General features: G+C 40.5%; 3 long non-coding RNA genes across 22 annotated transcripts; all 3 read right to left on the reverse strand.

The window, feature by feature from the left end:
• Positions 1-507: 507 nt before the first annotated feature.
• LOC104437167 lies at positions 508-12,138 on the reverse strand. 15 transcript variants are annotated; one of them, XR_005549873.1, is made up of 7 exons: positions 11,406-12,138; positions 11,172-11,298; positions 10,695-11,054; positions 10,525-10,602; positions 9,955-10,026; positions 7,174-9,845; positions 6,455-6,925 (listed from the first exon to the last, which is right to left on the reverse strand). It is a non-coding gene; the product is annotated as an uncharacterized LOC104437167 (long non-coding RNA). The 15 variants fall into 15 exon arrangements; XR_005549866.1 differs by having other exon boundaries at positions 6,456-6,925; positions 10,297-11,054; positions 11,406-11,479; positions 11,577-12,137; XR_005549864.1 differs by having other exon boundaries at positions 6,457-6,925; positions 7,174-8,030; positions 8,116-9,845; positions 10,297-11,054; positions 11,406-12,136.
• Positions 2,642-5,885, reverse strand: LOC104437165. Of its 3 annotated transcripts, none has more exons than XR_005549878.1 (4): positions 5,022-5,885; positions 3,706-4,310; positions 3,356-3,427; positions 2,642-3,246 (listed from the first exon to the last, which is right to left on the reverse strand). It is a non-coding gene; the product is annotated as an uncharacterized LOC104437165 (long non-coding RNA). The 3 variants fall into 3 exon arrangements; XR_005549877.1 differs by having other exon boundaries at positions 4,517-5,885; XR_005549876.1 differs by having other exon boundaries at positions 3,706-5,885.
• Positions 12,139-16,209: 4,071 nt separating the features above from the next.
• LOC120291312 lies at positions 16,210-19,129 on the reverse strand. 4 transcript variants are annotated; one of them, XR_005549296.1, is made up of 4 exons: positions 18,626-19,129; positions 17,314-17,866; positions 16,821-17,113; positions 16,210-16,671 (listed from the first exon to the last, which is right to left on the reverse strand). It is a non-coding gene; the product is annotated as an uncharacterized LOC120291312 (long non-coding RNA). The 4 variants fall into 4 exon arrangements; XR_005549297.1 differs by lacking the exon at positions 18,626-19,129 and having other exon boundaries at positions 16,821-16,902; positions 17,029-17,113; positions 17,314-18,158; XR_005549298.1 differs by lacking the exon at positions 18,626-19,129 and having other exon boundaries at positions 16,210-16,408; positions 16,518-16,671; positions 17,314-18,158.
• Between the last annotated feature and the right edge of the window lie 1,315 nt (positions 19,130-20,444).

Genomic DNA, 20,444 nt, shown 5'->3' on the forward strand with positions numbered 1-20,444 from the left:
TACTTCTCCTCCTCTCTGGAAGACAACGATATCGCCAGACGCCGACAGAGATCGTAGGCCAAGCGAAATCCTCGAGAATCTCCGCGCAACAGGGGTGTGGGTGGGTCTCTGCAACCAGATGATGCTTCCACAAAATCAAGACCGAGATAGCGATCAAACCCCATCAACAATCAGTCAATCGAGAAACGGAATTAGAAAAGGGAGACGGGCCGACGGAGAAAGCTCTCAATCGAGAAGACGAACGATATCGCCAGACGCCACTGCAGGCATTAAAGGACTTGGCAAATAAATTTGAAACAAATTTAAACAGTTGGATCTTTTTATGATAAGATTAAATATCAGGATGAAATTATGCACTCATTAGAAGGTTGGGATTTATTCTACTACTGACACGAATGACTTGATGGCAAAGAAAGAAAAGGCCAAGTAAATCGACTCGTTCTTAATAGAGTAAGAATTTTGGGGAGAACGAGGGGTGAATCCATGTAGAGGGATTGTGCGAGCTCGTGGCAAAGTAACTTTTGATTCCAACACACAAGCAATATAAAACTAATTTGTCAGGCGAGTAATATCAACTGGAACTTCAATATAAAGAGAATCCCCAAGAGAGCTTCTACGGACTGCAACAAACCAATTGAAAGTAGAAACGAATAATCTGCCATGATGTTGGTGAATATCTGCAATCAGTTTCTCATCTCACAGGGGTAAGCTAGAAGCATCTGACAAGCCAAACTGCCATCCATGTGTGCCACCAGCAAAGCAACAACTAGAGTTAGCCTTGAAACAGGACTCAATAGGAGTTTCATCCAGTGAAGTTCACAGAAAAAGATGAGAGGACGACATTATCAAAGAGAGAGACTTGAACTGGCACCCAAAATTCACCAATTATACCAAAAATACCCCCAGAAGAAGCAAAAAGTAGCCACATATGACCAACCTAACCAACAACAAGACTTAGCCTTGGACACACAAGACTCAATTGTAGTAATTGAAGTTTTATCCAGTGAGGTTTGTAGACAAAGATAGAGAGCATGACATCATCAAAGAGAGATACTTGAACTGGCACCCAACATAAACCACTTGTACGAAAAATACCCCAGGAGAAGCAAAAAGCAAAAGCTTGCTAACTCAAATACACTACAACACAAACCAGGTCGAATTCAGAATGATCTGCAACAAAAGGACTCCAACTCACAACATGAGAGAACTATATGTTCATCGCATCTCCTCTAATCCTTGAAAATAAAAGAATCAGACAATCCCTGTAGAAAGATCCAAAACCCACTCATCACTCTGATCCAAAAAGGAAAACAACAATTCAGTAGCTCAACTAAACATAATTGCATTAAATAATAACCTCCTGCCTTCCCAACTCAAGAACTTGGATTCTCTAACAGTTTTGATTACACAGTCCTTAGTTGGATTGCTCTAAACTGGAACAAGCACCCGTGGAAAACTGAATAAGTCCATACAGCATGGAAGCCACAAAATTAGTATGCTCAGAGGGAGACTTTGAACCTTAATAACTTTGATAAGCTTTCTATCCAAAATCAGAGCCTTCGCCGACATAGTTCTGGACATAGACCCAACCAGATGCTTCAAAATTCATCCCTTCAAAGAAAATACCAAAGCAAATGAAACTGATCATAAGGCAACCGTCTAGTATCTCCAATTAAGATGACTTCGAACAACCCTTGTAGAGCGGATGAGAAAGAGATACAGTAAATATCTGGTCGACAGATCATCATTCGCAAAGGATCATGATGCAATTGGACATGTATAAGTTCATTAGCCCTAAACAGGTTTGCTTTATTAAATTTAGATCATATATACGAAGCAGAAGTTCATCCATCGTATATTAGGGTATCATAAGAGATCAGAAGGGGTCCATGCTCGCTAGACATGTTAAAACCTCAAACCAAAGCTTATTCACTGCAGGATTGTTGTCTGCCCCTTCAGTTTCACCGATTTAAAAATAACTACAAAAATTTGACAAACATGGCAACCAAGCACCAAGTGTCTGCTCCTCCCAGCTTGACCAGCCATGTCTGCTGACAGCATACATGAAACGACAGAGCTTTGTGAAGAATAAGAAATGAGAGAATCAGCAGAAAGGAGAGAACCAGTCTGAGCGCAAGCAATGCCAAGGAAGTTATGTCCATATGCCTGTCCGGTCAACATCCCCATGTGAGGCCTGATCACATATGCCAATCATGCAAACAGGCAAAAGCACAGCACAATTCATCTTTTCAGAATGAGATGCTAACAGTTTGCAATGGAGTATCACTTGGGCCCTTGCAGAAAAGCCTTCATTGTCCCATGGATCGATGAGAACCTAAAATATTCACAATTTAGGCCCCCAAGGTGGCACCCTACAAACTAAAAACAGCCCATCTCACATACAAAAACCCTCACTTGTAAACTGTCCCCAGCAATGACAGTGCCAGAAGAAAGTATTATAGAAGTGGAGAATATCGGCTAAGCAAAAATCCATACAGATATCTTATTGCAACTAAGCAAACTTAGTACTCTCCTTTGCATCTATGTCCAACAGAGAAGCCATCCAATGACAATCCACGATCTTTTGTCAAACTTCAAACCCTCAAAGCATAAGTCGAGCTTGTTCTCGCACACCCTATCATAGCATGGCCAAAATATTAATTGATTAAGGATTCATCCATGTACACATATAGAGTGAAGACATCAAAGGAACCAAATCCAAGAAGGGGGAGCTTATCCAATTTCAAACAAAGCGCGGACTCCGCAATTCATCAACTTAGCCATACAGAAAAAGCTGAATTGTCATCTTTCCACTCCAAGGGAATCAACTGAGGAATGACATTCAACAAAGTGCCTACGCAGCAGGAGTTTATCAAAATTTCAGCTCTTCAACTGGTCCTCGAGATGATCAAGGACACTGCCCATACACCAACCCAACCGAAGATAGATGTGAATAGATCGTCAAACTCAAGAAAAGCTCAGTCATTCTAAGTAATAATTGACCAACCTCATCATATATACCAGTCCTTAGAATCCACAAAATGGCTGTTTATCCAATTTCAAACAATCATCAACTCACCCTACAGAAGAAGGCAATAGATCACACCACTTCTCAACATGGAAAAGCTTCCAGTAGAGGAATTAGAACTCGATAATAATTATCTCACTGCTCCGGAAGATAATCAACTGAAGACAAACTTAAATCAAAACTACAAGATGCCTATAAATCCTCAAAATTCGCTCATCCTGAAGATGCAATCAGAGAAGACTACTTCAGAACTCAAGAAAACAAAGACTGCATAATAGATCACCTCTCCTCCAAGATGCCCAATCACCTTCTTCTATGTTAACTCACCAGCTTCTATGTATTTGTCATTCTTAGACAACATGCTCGGATGAAGAGATTGCTACAAGAGGAAAGATGCAACTGCCAATCCACCAAAATCCATAATCATTTATCCATTTTGATAAACAATTTAAACGGATCAATCTATTGATGAACCATCCGAGAACATTGCTTTATAAGTGAAAACATTCCATGCTATACTTTTGGTAAAATTTTGGCAAAAGGTAAATGCTACCACATAAAACAATGTAAAAAATAAATACTTTTTGGAAAAGAACCTAGCCTGCAAGTTCCCAATAACATAGGGAAAAAAGAGGCAATATGTCACATAAAAGTAACATCTCAGCATAGGAAATTACCATGCAGACAACATCAATCTGGTGCGAGCTGACGATTGTATGATCATCAGTCCTCCAAAAAGCCCAAACATCCGTGTTTTATGAAACAAGCTGACTGGAGTCATCGCATTCACGTCCTGGACATCCTCAGATAAACACTTTCGCTCCATGTAGAAAAGAAGCCACTGCGGATTCACCAAATAACAAAAATCCAGAGGCAGCTCGTGAAACAATTGTACAGAAAGTGAGTTTGATAGAGGATCAGAGGAGGAGCTAGACCAAACACTTCCTATAACGACATCCCCCGATGAGATTGAAGGATGAGAACATGAGGGAGGGACTACTTCTAGCAAGGAGACACCGGCAAGTGGATCTGTATTGCATACTGATCTGTTGTGGCATGTACACCTTGCAAAGAAAGAACCATCACAGATCATATATCGACCATACACAGACCTCCGAAGGAATGAGATTTGGGTTTCGCATTAATCGCAAAATTATGGGACTGGAGAACAAATTTCAATCAAACCGATAACTGCCTCCAGACGCGATAAAGCTTATCCAACTTCAGACAATCATCAGCTCGCACCAGATCACCACTTAGTCGAGTCTAGCAAAACTCCGACCTGTGAGAGGATCAGGACTACACAATAATCAACCCCCAAAGATAAAAAAAAACCAAAGAACAAAATTCCAATGAAGACCAGCAAATTTCAGCCTATTGCCTGAAAGACTACTAGTTCATCATCTCAACCAAGAGAAAAAGACAGCAGCCAAAGGATCATCAGTCCTCCAAAAGCCCAAACATCCGTGTTATATGAAACATGCTAACCGGTGTCGTCGTATTCATCGTCCTCGACATCCCAAGACAAACAGTTTCGCTCCATGGGGAAAAGAAGCCACTGCAGATTCACCAAATAACAAAAATCCAGTAGCGGCTTGTGAAACAATTGTACAGAAAGTGGGTTTGATAAGGGATCAGAGGAGGAGCTAAACCAAACACTTTCCATAACGACGTCTCCCAATGAGATTGAAGGATGAGAACACGAGGGGGGGACTATTTCTAAAAAGGAGACACTGGCAAGCGGATCTGGATTGGATAGTGATCTGTTGTGGTGCTTACACCTTGCAAAGAAAGAACCATGACAGATCATACATCGACAAAACAGACCTCCGAAGGAATGAGAATCGGGTTTCGCATTAATTGGAAAATTATGGGAGTGGAGAACAAATTTCATTCAAACCAATAACTGCCAAGAGAGACAGAGCTTATCCAATTTCAGACAATCGTCAGCTCGCACCAGATCACCACTTGTCGAGTCTAGCAAAACTCCAACCTGTGAGAGGATCAGGACTACACAATAATCAACCCCCAAAGATAAAAAAACCAAAGAACAAAATTCCAATGAAGACCAGCAAATTTCAGCCTATTGCCTGAAAGACTACTAGTTCATCATCTCAACCAAGAGAAAAAGACAGCAGCCAAAGGATCATCAGTCCTCCAAAAGCCCAAACATCCGTGTTATATGAAACATGCTAACCGGTGTCGTCGTATTCATCGTCCTCGACATCCCAAGACAAACAGTTTCGCTCCATGGGGAAAAGAAGCCACTGCAGATTCACCAAATAACAAAAATCCAGAAGCAGATTGTGAAACAATTGTACCGAAAGTGGGTTTGATAAAGGATCAGAGGAGGAGCTAAACCAAACACTTCCCATAACGACGTCTCCCGATGAGATTGAAGGATGAGAACAGAAGGTAGGGATCATTTCTACGAAGGAGACATTAGCAAGCAGATCTAAATTGGATAGTGATCTGTTGTGGTGCTTACACCTTGCAAAGAAAGAACCATGACAGATCATACATCGACAAAACAGACCTCCGAAGGAATGAGAATCGGGTTTCGCATTAATTGGAAAATTATGGGAGTGGAGAACAAATTTCATTCAAACCAATACTGCCTAGAGAGACAGAGCTTATCCAATTTCAGACAATCGTCAGCTCGCACCAGATCACCACTTGTCAAGTCTTGCAAAACTCCGACCTGCGAGAGGATCAGGACTAGACGATAATCAACCCCCAAAAATAGAAAACCGAAGAACAAATTCCAATCAAGACCACCAAATTTCAGCCTATCGCATGAAAGACTACTTTCATCATCTCAGCCAAAAAGATGAAAGCAAAATGATCATCAATGCTCCAAAAACGAAACACCCGTGTTTTAGTATTCATCGTCCTTGACATCCTCAGACAAGCAATTTCTCCCTGAGGGGGAAAGAAGCCAACTGCAAATTCACCAAATAACAGAAAGATCGATAGGTTATTGTTTCAATAAAGGGTCAAAGGAGGAGTTAAACCAAGCACTTCCCATGAGGACATCCTCTGACGTCAGGAAATATGATCCAAGAGGAAAGAAGCCACACTCCCAATTCACCGAACAACAAGAATCCAGAATGATCTGGTCAAAACAACAGCGCAAATTTCAATCGATCGGTCGATGAATCACTAAGCAACCAAAGGACAAGAGGTAAACTGAATAATTCCGATAACCAATAGGCATCGTAGGCCAAGCGCGAAACCCTCAAGAATCTCCGCAACAGGGGTGGGTCTCTGCAACCAGATAACGCCTCACAAAATCAAGACCGAGATAACAATGAATCAAGAAACGGAAACCAAAAAGGAGAAAGAGCAGTTTCGCTCTAAGGGGAAAAGAAGCCCCCTGCGGATTCACCAAATAAGAAAATCCAGAAACAGCTCGTGACAGAAAGATCAACCGGTCAGAAAAGGAGGTCTAAACCAAACACTTGCTGCGACAGCATCCTCATATGAAAGAAAGAAGCCACACTGCCAATTCACCGAACAACGAGAATCCAGAAGGAGCTGGTCAAAACAACAACCCAAAGTTTAATCGATCGGTCAATGAATCACTAAGCGATCGAAGGGACGAGGCATAAACCAAAGAATCCAATAACCAAATAGGAACCGTAGGCCGAGCCAAGCCCTCAAAAATCTCCACAACATTGAGTCTTCTGCAACCAAATGCTTCACAAAATCAGCCCGAGAAAGCAATCAATCCCCGATCAAGAAACAGAAACCAAAAAGGAGAAAGGCCGATGGAGAACGCTCGATCGGGATAATCGCTACTTCTTCTCTCTGGAAGAAGATGATATCGCCAGATGCCAATAAAGATTGTAGGGCAAGCGAAACCCTCAAGAATCTCCGCAATATAGGGGTGGACCTCTGCAACCAGATGATGCTTCCCAAAATCAAGACAAAGAAAGCAATTTGCCCCATCAACAATCAATCAATCAAGAAACAGAAAACAAAAACGAAGAAGGGCCGACGGAGAATGCTCAGAAAACAAAGATAATAGAGTAAGAGTTTTGGAGAGAATGGGGGGTGAATCTATGTAGAGGGATTGTGCGAGCTCATGTTTGATTCCAACACACAAGCAATATAAAACTAATTTGTCAGGCAAGTAGTATCACCTGGAACTTCAATATAAAGAGAATCACCAAGAGAGAGCTTCTACGGACTGCAACAAACCAATTGAAAGTAGAAATGAATAATCTGCCATGATGTTGGTGAATATCTGCAATCAGTTTCTCATCTCTCAAGTATAATCTAGAAGCATCTGACAAGCCAAACTGCCATCCATGTGTGCCACCAGCAAAGCAGCAACTAGAATTAGCCTAGAAACAGGACTCAATAGGAGTTTTATCCAATGAAGTTCACAGAAAAAGATGAGCGGACGATATTATCAAAAAGAGAGACTTGAACTGGCACCCAAAATTAACCAATTATACCAAAAATACCCCCAGAAGCAGCAAAAAGTAGCCACATATGACCAACCTAAGCAACAACGAGACTTAGCCTTGGACACAAGACTCAACTGTAGTAATTGTAAATTTATTCAGTGAGGTTTGTAGATGAAGATAGAGAGCACGACATCATCAAAGAGAGATACTTGAACTGGAACCCAAAAAACTACTTATATAAAAATACCCCAGGAGAAGCAAAAAGCAAAAGCTTGCTAACTCAAATACACTACAACACAAACCAGGTCGAATTCAGAATGATCTGCAACAAAAGGACTCCAACTCACAACATGAGAGAACTCTATGTTCATCGCATCTCCTCTAATCCTTGAAAATAAAACAATCAGACAATCCCTGTAGAAAGATCCAGAACCAGCTCTCATCACTCCGATCTAAAAAGGAAAACAACAATTCAGTAGCTCAACTAAACATAATTGCATTAAATAACAACCTCCTGCCTTCCCAACTCAAGAACTTGGATTCTCTAACAGTTTTGATTACACGGTCCTCAGTTAGATCGCTCTAAACTGGAACAAGCACCCGTGGAAAACTGAATAAGTCCATACAGCATGGACGCCACAAAATTAGTATGATCAGAGGGAGACTTTGAACCTTAATAACTTTGATAAGCTTTCTATCCAAAATCAGAGCCTTCGCCAACATTGTTCTGGACATAGACCCAACCAGATGCTTCAAAATTCATCCCTTCAAAGAAAATACCAAAGCAAATAAACCTGATCATGAGGCAACCGTCAAGTATCTCCAATTACAAGGAAGATGACTTCGAACAACCCTTGTAGAGCCGATGAGAAAGAGATACAGTAAATATCTGGTCGACAGATCATCATTCGCAAAGGATCATGATGCAATTGGACATGTATAAGTTCATAGCCCTAAACAGGTTTGCTTTATTAAATTTAGATCATATATACGAAGTAGAAGTTCACCTGTCGTACATTAGGGTATCATAAGAGATCAGAAGGGGTCTATCCTCGCTAGATATGCTAAAAACTCAAACCAAAGCTTATTCACTACAGGATTGTTGTCTGCCCCTTCAGCTTCACCGATTTAAAAATAACTACAAAATTTGACAAACATGGCAACCAAGCACCAAGTGTCTGCTCCTCCCAGCTTGACCAGCCATGTCTGCAGACAGCATACATGAAACAACACAGCTTTGTGATGAATAAGAAATGAGAGAATCAGCAGAAAGGAGAGAACCGGTCCAAGCGCAAGCAATGCCAAGGTAGTTATGTCCATATGGCTGTCCGGTCAACATCCCCATGTGAGACCTGATCACATATGCCAATCATGCAAACAGGCAAAAGCACAGCATAGTTCATCTTTTCAGAATGAGATGCTAACAGTTTGCAATGGAGTATGACTTGGGTCCGTGCAGAAAAGCCTTCATTGTCCCATGGATACACGAGAACCTAAAATATTCACAATTTAGGCCCCAAGGTGGCACCCTACACACTAAAAACAACCCATCTCACATACAAAAACCCTCACTTGTAAACTGTCCCCAACAATGACGGTGCCAGAAGAAAGTATTATAGAAGGGGAGAATATCGCCTAAGCAAAAATCCATACAGATATCTTATTGCAACTAAGCAGACTTAGTACTCTCCTTTTGCAAGTATGTCCAACAGAGGCCATCCAATGACAATCCACGATCTTTTGTCAAATTTCAAACCCTCAAAGCATAAGTCGAGCTTGTTCTCGCACACCCTATCATAGCATGGCCAAAATATTAATTGATTAAGGATTCATCCATGTACACATGTAGAGTGAAGACATCAAAGGAACCAAATCCAAGAAGGGGGAGCTTATCCAATTTCAAACAAAGCGCAGACTCCGCAATTCATCAACTTAGCCATACAGAAAAAGCTGAATCGTCATCTTTCCACTCCAAGGGAATCAACTGAGGAATGACATTCAACAAAGTGCCTACGCAGCAGGAGTTTATCAAAATTTCAGCTCTTCAACTGGTCCTCGAGATGATCAAGGACACTGCCCATACACCAACCCAACCGAAGATAGATGTGAATAGATCGTCAAACTCAAGAAAAGCTCAGTCATTCTAAGTAATAATTGACCAACCTCATCATATATACCAGTCCTTAGAATCCACAAAATGGCTGTTTATCCAATTTCAAACAATCATCAACTCACCCTACAGAAGAAGGCAATAGATCACACCACTTCTCAACATGGAAAAGCTTCCAGTAGAGGAATTAGAACTCAATAATAATTATCTCACTGCTCCGGAAGATAATCAACTGAAGACAAACTTAAATCAAAACTACAAGATGCCTATAAATCCTCAAAATTCGCTCATCCTGAAGATGCAATCAGAGAAGACTACTTCAGAACTCAAGAAAACAAAGACTGCATAATAGAACACCTCTCCTCCAAGAAGCCCAATCACCTTCTTCTATGTTAACTCACCAGCTTCTATGTATTTGTCATTCTTAGACGACATGCTCGGATGAAGAGATTGCTACAAGAGGAAAGATGCAACTGCCAATCCACCAAAATCCATAATCATTTTGATAAACAATTTAAACGGATCAATCTATTGATGAACCATCCGAGAACATTGCTTTATAAGTGAAGACATTCCATGCTATACTTTTGGTAAAATTTTGGCAAAAGGTAAATGCTACCACATAAAACAATGTAAAAAATAAATATTTTTTTGGAAAAGAACCTAGCCTGCAAGCTCCGAATAACACAGGGAAAAAAGAGGCAATATGTCACATCAAAATAACATCTCAGCATAGAAATTACCATGCAGACAACATCAATCTCATAAAAATATAAACACTTTCTTCAAATAAACCAAATTTAACATTTCATTGACACAAAATTCAAGCAGACATACACACCAAGTCAAAACAAATTCATATGCAAGAAACGTATTTCGAAATGAATGTGTAACAAAGTATGTTGAAAGGAAAAAGTCCATGATAAATAAAATGCAGGATAGTTTCCATCAAAGAAAAAGGTAAGACATACTAATCAAAAGTTTCCAATCCAATCCCAAAGATAAAATAGTCTCTAATCTCCCAAAGAGCGACTGGTATCATCCATCATCTTCCATTACCAAATAGAAACAATATAAGAAAGATTAAGAATGCATATTGCGATAGATATCTGAAGTACGTCATTTCGAAATAAGATGCTACCACTTTGCCCCGAAGTGAAACCAATTGTGTAGAACTTTTCAGACAAGAAAGCACTCTGAAAGGAGAGCTTGTCCTATGAATTAATTCTTATGCAGCAAGAAAGAACCATCATGGACCACAGACACTCCATCTCGAAATTGACGAGGTAAGGTATTGCCTTGACCAAACTATGACCTGCGAAGAAAAGAGAATAACTGATTGTTCCACCTCAACTAGATGATAACCACCTTAACTAGACGATAACATAAGTGGAAGACAAATCAGAAATTGATGTTTATGCAGCAAGAAAGAACATCACAGATCATAGACACTCCATATCGAACTTGGCCACGTAAAGTATTGCCTCGACCAAAATCTGATCTGCAAAGGAAGAGAACTAGATCTGATCTTTCGGATTAACAAAGAAATAACAGAAGGACAGGACAAGTTCCATTCAAACCAATAACTGCCTAAAATCCGGGAAGCAGGAGCTCATACAATTTTGAACAATTATCAACTCAGCCCCACAGAAAACGCAACAGATCACCAGCTGTCAAAACCAGTAAAACTTTCCATTTGAAAAAGAAGCCTAGAAGGTTGTCAAAATTTCAGTCCATCGTTTGTCCTGAAGACAAAAGGCTTCTTTAGATGATCAACTCAACCACAAACAGTGCAAGATAGATCATTAGTCCACGAAAAGCCCAAATGTCATATTCAATGTAACCAACTGACCAGCTGGATCATATTCATTGTCCTCTCAGACATCATCCTCAGAGAAAATGATTGCTCCGAGAAGAAAGAAACCACTGCCAATTCAAGGAATAGTTAATGCCAGAATCAGCTCATGATACAATGGAAAGATCAATCAATGATAAATCAACCAACGGTCAGATGAGCAATAACCTTAACACTGCCCACAACATGGCAGAGTCCAAGAGAGGCCAGGCATTCCTTCAGAAAATAACATAGCGTAAACAGAATCAGACTGATTTTAAAACCAATCAAGAAATAAAAAGAAAAGAAGACAGGCCAGGAGTGCGTTTTCAGGAACGATGTCTCCTTTGAAGAGTAAGGGTGTCAGCCGATTGAGGAATGCATGCACAATCATAGATGCACGAAGAGAACATGAGGAAGGGACTATTTCTGGGAAGGAAACACCAGCAAGCGGATCCGTATTAGATAGTAATCTGTTGTGATGCATACACCTTGCAAAGAACCATCACAGGTCATACATCAATAAAACACCGAACTCCGAAGGAATGAGAATCAGGTTTTGCATTAATTGGAAAATTATGGGACTGGAGAACAAATTTCAATCAAACCGATAACCGCCTCCAGAGGTGAAAGAGCTTATCCAACTTCAGACAATCATCAGCTCGCACCAGATCACCACTTAGTCGAGTCTAGCAAAACTCCGACCCGTGAGAGGATCAGGACTAGATGATAATCAATCTGCAAAGATAAAAAAAAAAAAAAAAAAAAACAAAGAACAAATTCCAATAAAGACCAGCAAATTTTCAGCCCATCCCCTAAAAGACTACTAGTTCATCATCTCAACCAAGAAAAAGAAACAGCAAAAGGATTATCAGTCCTCCAAAAAGCCCAAACATCCGTGTTTTATGAAACAAGCTGACCGGTGTCGTCATCCTTGACATCCTCAGACAAACACTTTCACTCCATGAAGAAAAGAAGCCACTGCAGATTCACCAAATAACAAAAATCCAGAAGCAGCTTGTGAAACAATTGTACAGAAAGTGAGTTTGATAAAGGATCAGAGGAGGAGCTAGACCAAACCCTTCCTATAACGACATCTCCCGATGAGATTGAAGGATGAGAACAGAAGGTAGGGATCATTTCTAGGAAGGAGACATTAGCAAGCTGATCTGGATTGGATAGTGATCTGTTGTGGTGCTTACACCTTGCAAAGAAAGAACCATGACAGATCATACATCGACAAAACAGAAGGGAGGGACTACTTCTAGCAGGAGACACACCAGCAAGTGGATCCTTATTGGATACTGATCTGTTGTGGTGCGTACACCTTGCAAAGAAAGAACCATCACAGATCATACATCGACCAAACACAGACCTCCGAAGGAATGAGAATTGGATTTCACATTAATCGCAAAATTATGGGACTGAAAAACAAATTTCATCCAAACCGATAACCGCCTTGAGAGACGATAGAGCTTATCCAACTTCAGACAATCATCAGCTCGCACCAGATCACCACTTAGTTGAGTCTAGCAAAACTCCGACCTGTGAGAGGATCAGGACTACACAATAATCAACCCCCAAAGATAAAAAAAACTGAAGAACAAAATTCCAATCAAGACCAGAAAATTTCAGCCTATCGCCTGAAAGACTACTAGTTCATCATCTCAACCAAGAGAAAAAGACAGCAGCCAAAGGATCATCAGTCCTCCAAAAAGCCCAAACATCCGTGTTTTATGAAACAAGCTGACCGGTGTCATTGTATTCATCGTCCTCGACATCCCAAGACAAACAGTTTCGCTCCATGGGGAAAAGAAGCCACTGCAGATTCACCAAATAACAAAAATCCAGAAGTAGCTCGTGAAACAATTTTACCGAAAGTGGGTTTGATAAAGGATCAGAGGAGGAGCTAAACCAAACACTTCCCATAACGATGTCTCCCGATGAGATTGAAGGATGAGAACAGAAGGTAGGGACCATTTCTAGGAAGGAGACACTGGCAAGCGGATCTGGATTGGATAGTGATCAGTTGTGGTGCTTACACCTTGCAAAGAAAGAACCATCACAGATCATACATTGACAAAACAGACCTCCGAAGGAATGAGAATCGGGTTTCGCATTAATCGCAAAATTATGGGAGTGGAGAACAAATTTCGTTCAAACCAATAACTGCCTAGAGAGACAGAGCTTATCCAATTTCAGACAATCGTCAGCTCGCACCAGATCACCTCTTGTCGAGTCTTGCAAAACTCCAACCTGTGAGAGGATCAGGACTAGACGATAATCAACCCCAAAAATAGAAAACCGAAGAACAAATTCCAATCAAGACCACCAAATTTCAGCCTATCGCATGAAAGACTACTTTCATCATCTCAGCCAAAAAGATGAAAGCAAAATGATCATCAATGCTCCAAAAAACAAAACACCCGTGTTTTAGTATTCATCGTCCTTGACATCCTCAGACAAGCAATTTCGCCCTGAGGGGAAAGAAGCCAACTGCAAATTCACCAAATAACAGAAAGATCGATAGGTTATTGTTTCAATAAAGGGTCAAAGGAGGAGTTAAACCAAGCACTTCCCATGAGGACATCCTCTGACGTCAAGAGATATGATCTAAGAGGAAAGAAGCCACACTCCCAATTCACCAAACAACAGGAATCCAGAATGATCTGGTCAAAACAACAGCGCAAAGTTCAATCGATCGGTCGATGAATCACTAAGCAACCAAAGGACAAGAGGTAAACTGAATAATTCCGATAACCAATAAGCATCGTAGGCCAAGCGCGAAACCCTCAAGAATCTCCGCAACAGGGGTGGGTCTCTGCAACCAGATAACGCCTCACAAAATCAAGACCGAGATAACAATGAATCAAGAAAGGAAACCAAAAAGGAGAAAGAGCAATTTCGCTCTAATGGGAAAGAAGCCACTGCGGATTCACCAAATAAGAAAATCCAGAAACAGCTCGTGACAGAAAGATCAACCGGTCAGAAATCACTAAGCGATCGAAGGGATCGTAGGCCGAGCCAAACCCTCAAAAATCTCCGCAACAGGGGGGGATCTCTGCAACCAGAAGACGCCTCACAAAATCAGACCGAGAAAGCAATCGATCCCCCATCAACAATCAATCAAGAAACGGAAACCAAAAAGGAGAGAGGCCGACGGAGAAACGTTCAATCGGGATCATCGCTACAACCACGTCTTCTCTCGGAAGAAGATGATATCGCCAGACGCCAATAAAAATCGTAGGGTAAGCGAAACCCTCAAGAATCTCCCGCAACCAGAAGATGCTTCACAAAATCAAGGACAAACAAAGCAATCGGCCCCCATCAACAATCAATCGATCAAGAAACGGAAAAAAAAAAAAAGCGAAGAAGGGCCGACGGAGAACGCTCAATCGGGAAGACGACGACATCTCCAGACGCCATGGCCAGAGAGGCGAGAGAGGCGAGAGGAAAAACGCGTAATGAAGAGAGAATGGAGAGGACGGAGACAACGGTTACTTTTAGGGAAGGATACACCGACTTCGGATTGACCGTCCGATAATATAAAAAAATTTCCGAAGCCAGCTGTGATTGGACGGCTGTGATCTTCTGCTGACGGTTTAATTTAGGAAAGTCGGTGGGCTGCCAATTCCGACCGCGTGCGTTGCTTGGGACGCACGCGATGCCTTCAGTCCTTTTATTGCGTAAAGAATTTTTCTGAACACTTGTCCTGACTTCTTCCTGTCGCTTTCCCCCTGAAATTTTAAGTATCCTCCCTTGAAGTATAAGATTAGATAAACTTTCATTCTTCAAGGATGAAATTGAAATTTGAGAAGATATCTAATGAAATATTTGCTCCCATCGGAAGTGTTAGAAGACTTGGGAAATAAATTAGAACGATTGGATCTTTTTATGATGGGATTAGATGTTAGGATGAAATTGGGCACTCTTTAGAAGATTGGGATTGATTCTACTACTAAGCGATTAGTAGGAAAAGAATTTTCGAGATAATTCAACCACACCAACAACTTGCTAGCAAAGAAAGAAAAGGTGATCGAACTTGGATAGCTTTTTGCTAGCACAATCTTGTCTAGGACAAGTGGCTCTCCACCAACAAGAACCTCTTTTCTCCCCATTGGAGTCCTCGTCCTCAAATTTGGCCAAAGATGTTGAAAAGTTCTTGTGCCCCTTTTTTGTCTTTGGACTACATTACCACACCATTATGTTTATACAAATTCTTATCAATCCTTGACTACTTAGTTTATGAGTTTATAAACGAGTGTCAAACCGTAAGCTTGTTATCTATGGAAGATTTGCCATGATTTTTTTGTCAATTTAACATGTTTTTGCTTCTATTTCATGCTAGGATTCTACATGTGATAGTTTCAATTGCAAAACAGATAGCACATGGCAATTTGTTATCCTTGATTTTATAACAAAAATACTGTCCGGAAAATAAAGTATCATCAATTTGCGAAGCAACTAAAGTAATTTGACTCATTCTCATGTCAGTTTATTCATCTCCTTCATCATTAGAGGATTATTTACTAGCAAAATTCATACAAGTATTTCAAATTTTCATATTAGATATTAATGAATGTCTCTTTTTGTAAGAGTATTTTCCAACATTAAAAATAGACGGAGATACCATGTTCATTGATTACGACTTATAGAATCTTTAATTTAAGATGGGAGAGCTAAGTAATGAAAGTCTTATCTCTATCTTGTCATTTCATATAAACCTAGACCATTGACACGGATAAAAAATAAATAAATAGACCACCAAAAGATATACACGAAAATTTACGTGATTCGGCCAAATTGACCTACATCCACGGATAAAAGGAGCAGATTATCAATAGGAATTGAGAATTACAGTACGGCAACCATCTAGTTTCAATTGCTCCCTTGACAACACATATTCCAACAACTCTACATCCATCCCTACTTGAGCAGCAACAAGTGGTCTGGTCCCGCTCTCCTCTGGCCACATCACAATGAAGACAACTCTTATCTTCTAGATGTTTCTGTTGACTTAACTACGACAAAAGGAAACAAAAGCATTCAGCAGAGCAGCAGGTTTTCTACTCCAGATGGGATAAGGTATAGTTCTTTAATCAAGACAAAATTGCATTCTATGTAGCCAACCTATCCACCATAGTTGCACTCTAGCAAAATTCAATGGCCGCCACATTGCTGAAAGTAGCCTTCCTCACCGCAATTTTTCACCAGTTCTGAGGTTGGCACGATAGTTGCATAACCAGTGCACTAATATCCAGATTATAGACGGAAAGACCCAACTCTGTTTACAAAACGCATGCTAAAAACTGTTACTTGTGCCACAGAAGCTCCTTTTACATATGAATACAAACGTCACATTGTAAAATGATCCAGAACAAGTGTCATAGCCCATCTTAGTACGAAGGACACATTAATCACGCTAAAACTCACCCCTCTTATCAACATGGATTTGCAGAAAGTTTGTGGACAGTTCACTAACGTTGACACTACCTCCTTGCAATTAAGCGTGGCTCTGCCACCACATAATATACATATATAATAACAATGCCAGAAAATTGGAAGAGATGATGAATAAAGGAGCTAAGGAACACAGATCAATGGACCTGGCTCCAGACAGATTCGAAATCAGCACAACAACCTGGAGCTGAGGTTAATGGAAATAGAAGATCCCAGCTTCTTCACATAAACAGATTCATAATCTGCAAGATGACCTGCTTCTCCCACTTGTTATCCAACGAAAGAAAGAACAGTCAAGAGAGAGCATCATAACTTCGTTCAAACGTCAAATTAAAGAGAGGGATTCTGAAAGGAGTTAAATACAAATATCAAACTTCTACCAATAGCTCCATCATCATAATCATGGGTCCTAGAGATGTTTTCAAATATAAGCGTACAAGTAAATCTCAAGACAGTAGAGTAATACATGTTCCTAGTCAGATGAGATTGCATCATGCTTAACCAACTGTGAAGGAAAACCATAGGCGAACCCCACAATGAATTCAGGTCCTAGGAGGCGACGGAGATACACCAAGACCTCTACATCAGTACAAAGATCTGCAGGTGTGACCAGCATCTCGGTAAGTTCTCAATTTCACTTCACTGCTGATAATGTGAATGATATGGCCTTGCAAGGTAAGCATCAATGAGAAGGATAACGAGTAATAGGAACAAATATTTAGAAATTGTCTCTTGATCATAATTAGGGTGCTTTCATATAGCTACATGGTCAAGACAGAAATTGTCTCTTCATCAGAATTAGAGCTTTCATATGGTACCAAACTTAATACAGAACACTAATTGTGTAACAAAAACCAGGTTACTATAATGAACAAATGGAAGTGCTCTGCAGTGATAGAGGTTGTCAATAGTACCGGGAGCTGGACAGAAGTAAATAATTCCACATCTAATAGCATTCACAATAACCATGCTTGGGGAGCATTTCCCAAAGAGACCACAACATACTGGCTGGCAAGAATCTGTATAACCAAAGAAGGAACATTACTCACTATAAATGGATGAGGTATCAACACTTTTGACGATCACCTGGTATATGCTATTCAAAGGACCATCCATTTCCACGACATCAGAAGAAGAGAAATGAGTAAGACTGGTTTTGTGAAACATCTCCATCAGGTGAAAATCTTATTTACATCACAAGGGAATCGAGGCGATGGCAATTAAATAACAAAGAAAAGAGAATAGACTAATCCCATATCAGACCGAAGCAATTTCCCAAAAAGATAAGAACCTCATCCATCTGCAACCAACCAGTCATTACAAGAGAAATTACCACTAAGGAAGCGCACCAAATGCTACCAATCCAGCATAAGGCTAGTATTATCCTTACAGTGACTCTGAAATAATCGAGACTCCTACAATCAGTAAATCTTCTGTCCTAATCAAATTCCATAGCTATCAAAGACCAGAAAGAAACCATATCCATATAAAAGCAATTTGTTTCCACTTTGTCCGACTTAATGACGATGCATTGTGATCAGAACTTAATAAAAAACCCCAGTCCCAATACCATCTTGACAAAATTGAAATCACCATTATTTTGGAAACCAGTGGAAGTTTCAAGAGATCCGTTGATCAATGGCAGTCACTTCAAAATTTCATTCTTATTCACCGAAACCAGAATCTTTTGTTCATGAAAGAAAAAAACTCTGGAAGAAGAGAACCAGAAGCATCAAGTCCTTATGTATTCAGCCGAAAGTCTACAGCTGGAGTCTTACTGGAGATATCCCCTCCGATGGTTAAAAGTAACTATCTTTGGAACAGAAAACCATTGTTGTCAGAGCGTTGTACAGAAAAGCAATGATGGACAGCTTGCTAAATCCCAACACAACTGCAAGCAGAGAAGCCTCAACCCACTCCCCTCAATTGAGCAACCTAGCCCTTCCAGTTATTGGTAGGATACCCATATTTTCAGCACGTGGTAGAAGAGGAACTATTCTGGTTTCAAACCCATCCAAGTCCCCCAGTGAAAAGTTCCTGATTGGGATCAGGCATGCCCGTATTATGCTTGTACCACAGACGACCTTGAATATGGGGAACAAGCAATTCGTCTCTCTGCCCTTGGTCTGATGTGTTAAAAGCCTCATGAACACATGACAAAGGCACATTGACAAAGGTAAGGCAAAGACACCATTGGCTCTGTAAATGCGCAATTCATCTTGTGCTCCTTGTGTCCCATGAGCTATAAAAAAAAGCCTCCACATTGGACTTTATATCATCTCCAAAAAGTTAAATTCTTAGACAAATCATGGAATCTTCCATAAAAGGCACTCTAGAAAACCATATGCGGGAATAAATATGACCGACATCATAATCAAACCCAAACCAGAAGCCAGAAGGGGACGACAAATAAGGACTTTCTTATGTCTCTTCTCAAGTTCATCAGACCTGAAGTCACCCTGCAAACAGCATCCAAACTGGGAAACTGACAATAAATAGTTACACATGCCATGCGCGCATGTCATGTGAAGTCTTAGTTCCTCAAAGACCTAAGAGAAAGAGCAAGAAAGGGGCCACCATAACATTTCCTTTCGAATGATATCCAAACTTCATCCACCTAATTCTGCTAAGCATATTTGCTCTTCCATAACTCAACAGACATCTCTTCAATGTTGCTTCCAATGGATCAATAATTCATGATATGGGGTCCACCATCCATCTAGTTAGATGAGGAGAAGTGAAGAAAAGGACAGACAGACAGTGTTCAAGTTGCGTGTGTGTAAAGCAAGTGCAACCCCACCATTTCAATGGCTGCAACTCTAATCAACTTCAGAGTCCTAATCAAAGGACATCAATGAGACAAAGAGACTGCCAAACATCTAACAACCCAATCAAACAGCCTCTAATCCACTAACAGCTAAATGTCAGAAGATGATACAACCAGTCCACCCGATACGAACGTGAACCCACTTGACGCCAAAGCAGGTTCTACCCTGAAAATGTCTGTATAGGTCTATCCAATTTTTGAAGTAAAAATCGAAAAAGAACACATAAAAAATGGAGTACGGAGAACGGCAGTCACAACTGTGCGTCCTCAAGGCCTGACTGATTCAGGAAATCCATCCCAGTATAATATGTCCAGCTGCCATTCTAATTTCTGTGCCAACAGAAAAGAACACACGAAGTGCATATCAACAGGCCAGAATGAACACTATTAAATACTATTGAGATACAAAACACGATCCACGGCCCACTTCTCTGTCCAAAGAGGTAGCCACCTATTTTTGAGAGTGAACAACTGTTGAGAAAAGAGTTTTTATAGAAATGGATAACCTATTCTATTGTTAGGAGGAAACAAAGAGGCTTCTGCATGAAAGAAATGGCAACAAATCCAATCTTCATTGCAGCAAAAGTTATTGGACAGCAGGCACCAAAAGCAGTAGTCTCAATAAGCTTACACGGACAGCAGGCATCCACCAAGAGACATCCATTCTCATAGAAAATGTTTTTGGCAGACACCAGTAGAAGGAGAAGATATCCAATTCTGAGAGAGAATATCCAGCAACACCATCATCAACATAGCCACAGTAAATGGTA

The sequence above is a fragment of the Eucalyptus grandis genome, chromosome 3, assembly GCF_016545825.1.
Source record: "Eucalyptus grandis isolate ANBG69807.140 chromosome 3, ASM1654582v1, whole genome shotgun sequence".
In the NCBI taxonomy this organism is placed as follows: Eukaryota; Viridiplantae; Streptophyta; class Magnoliopsida; order Myrtales; family Myrtaceae; genus Eucalyptus; species Eucalyptus grandis.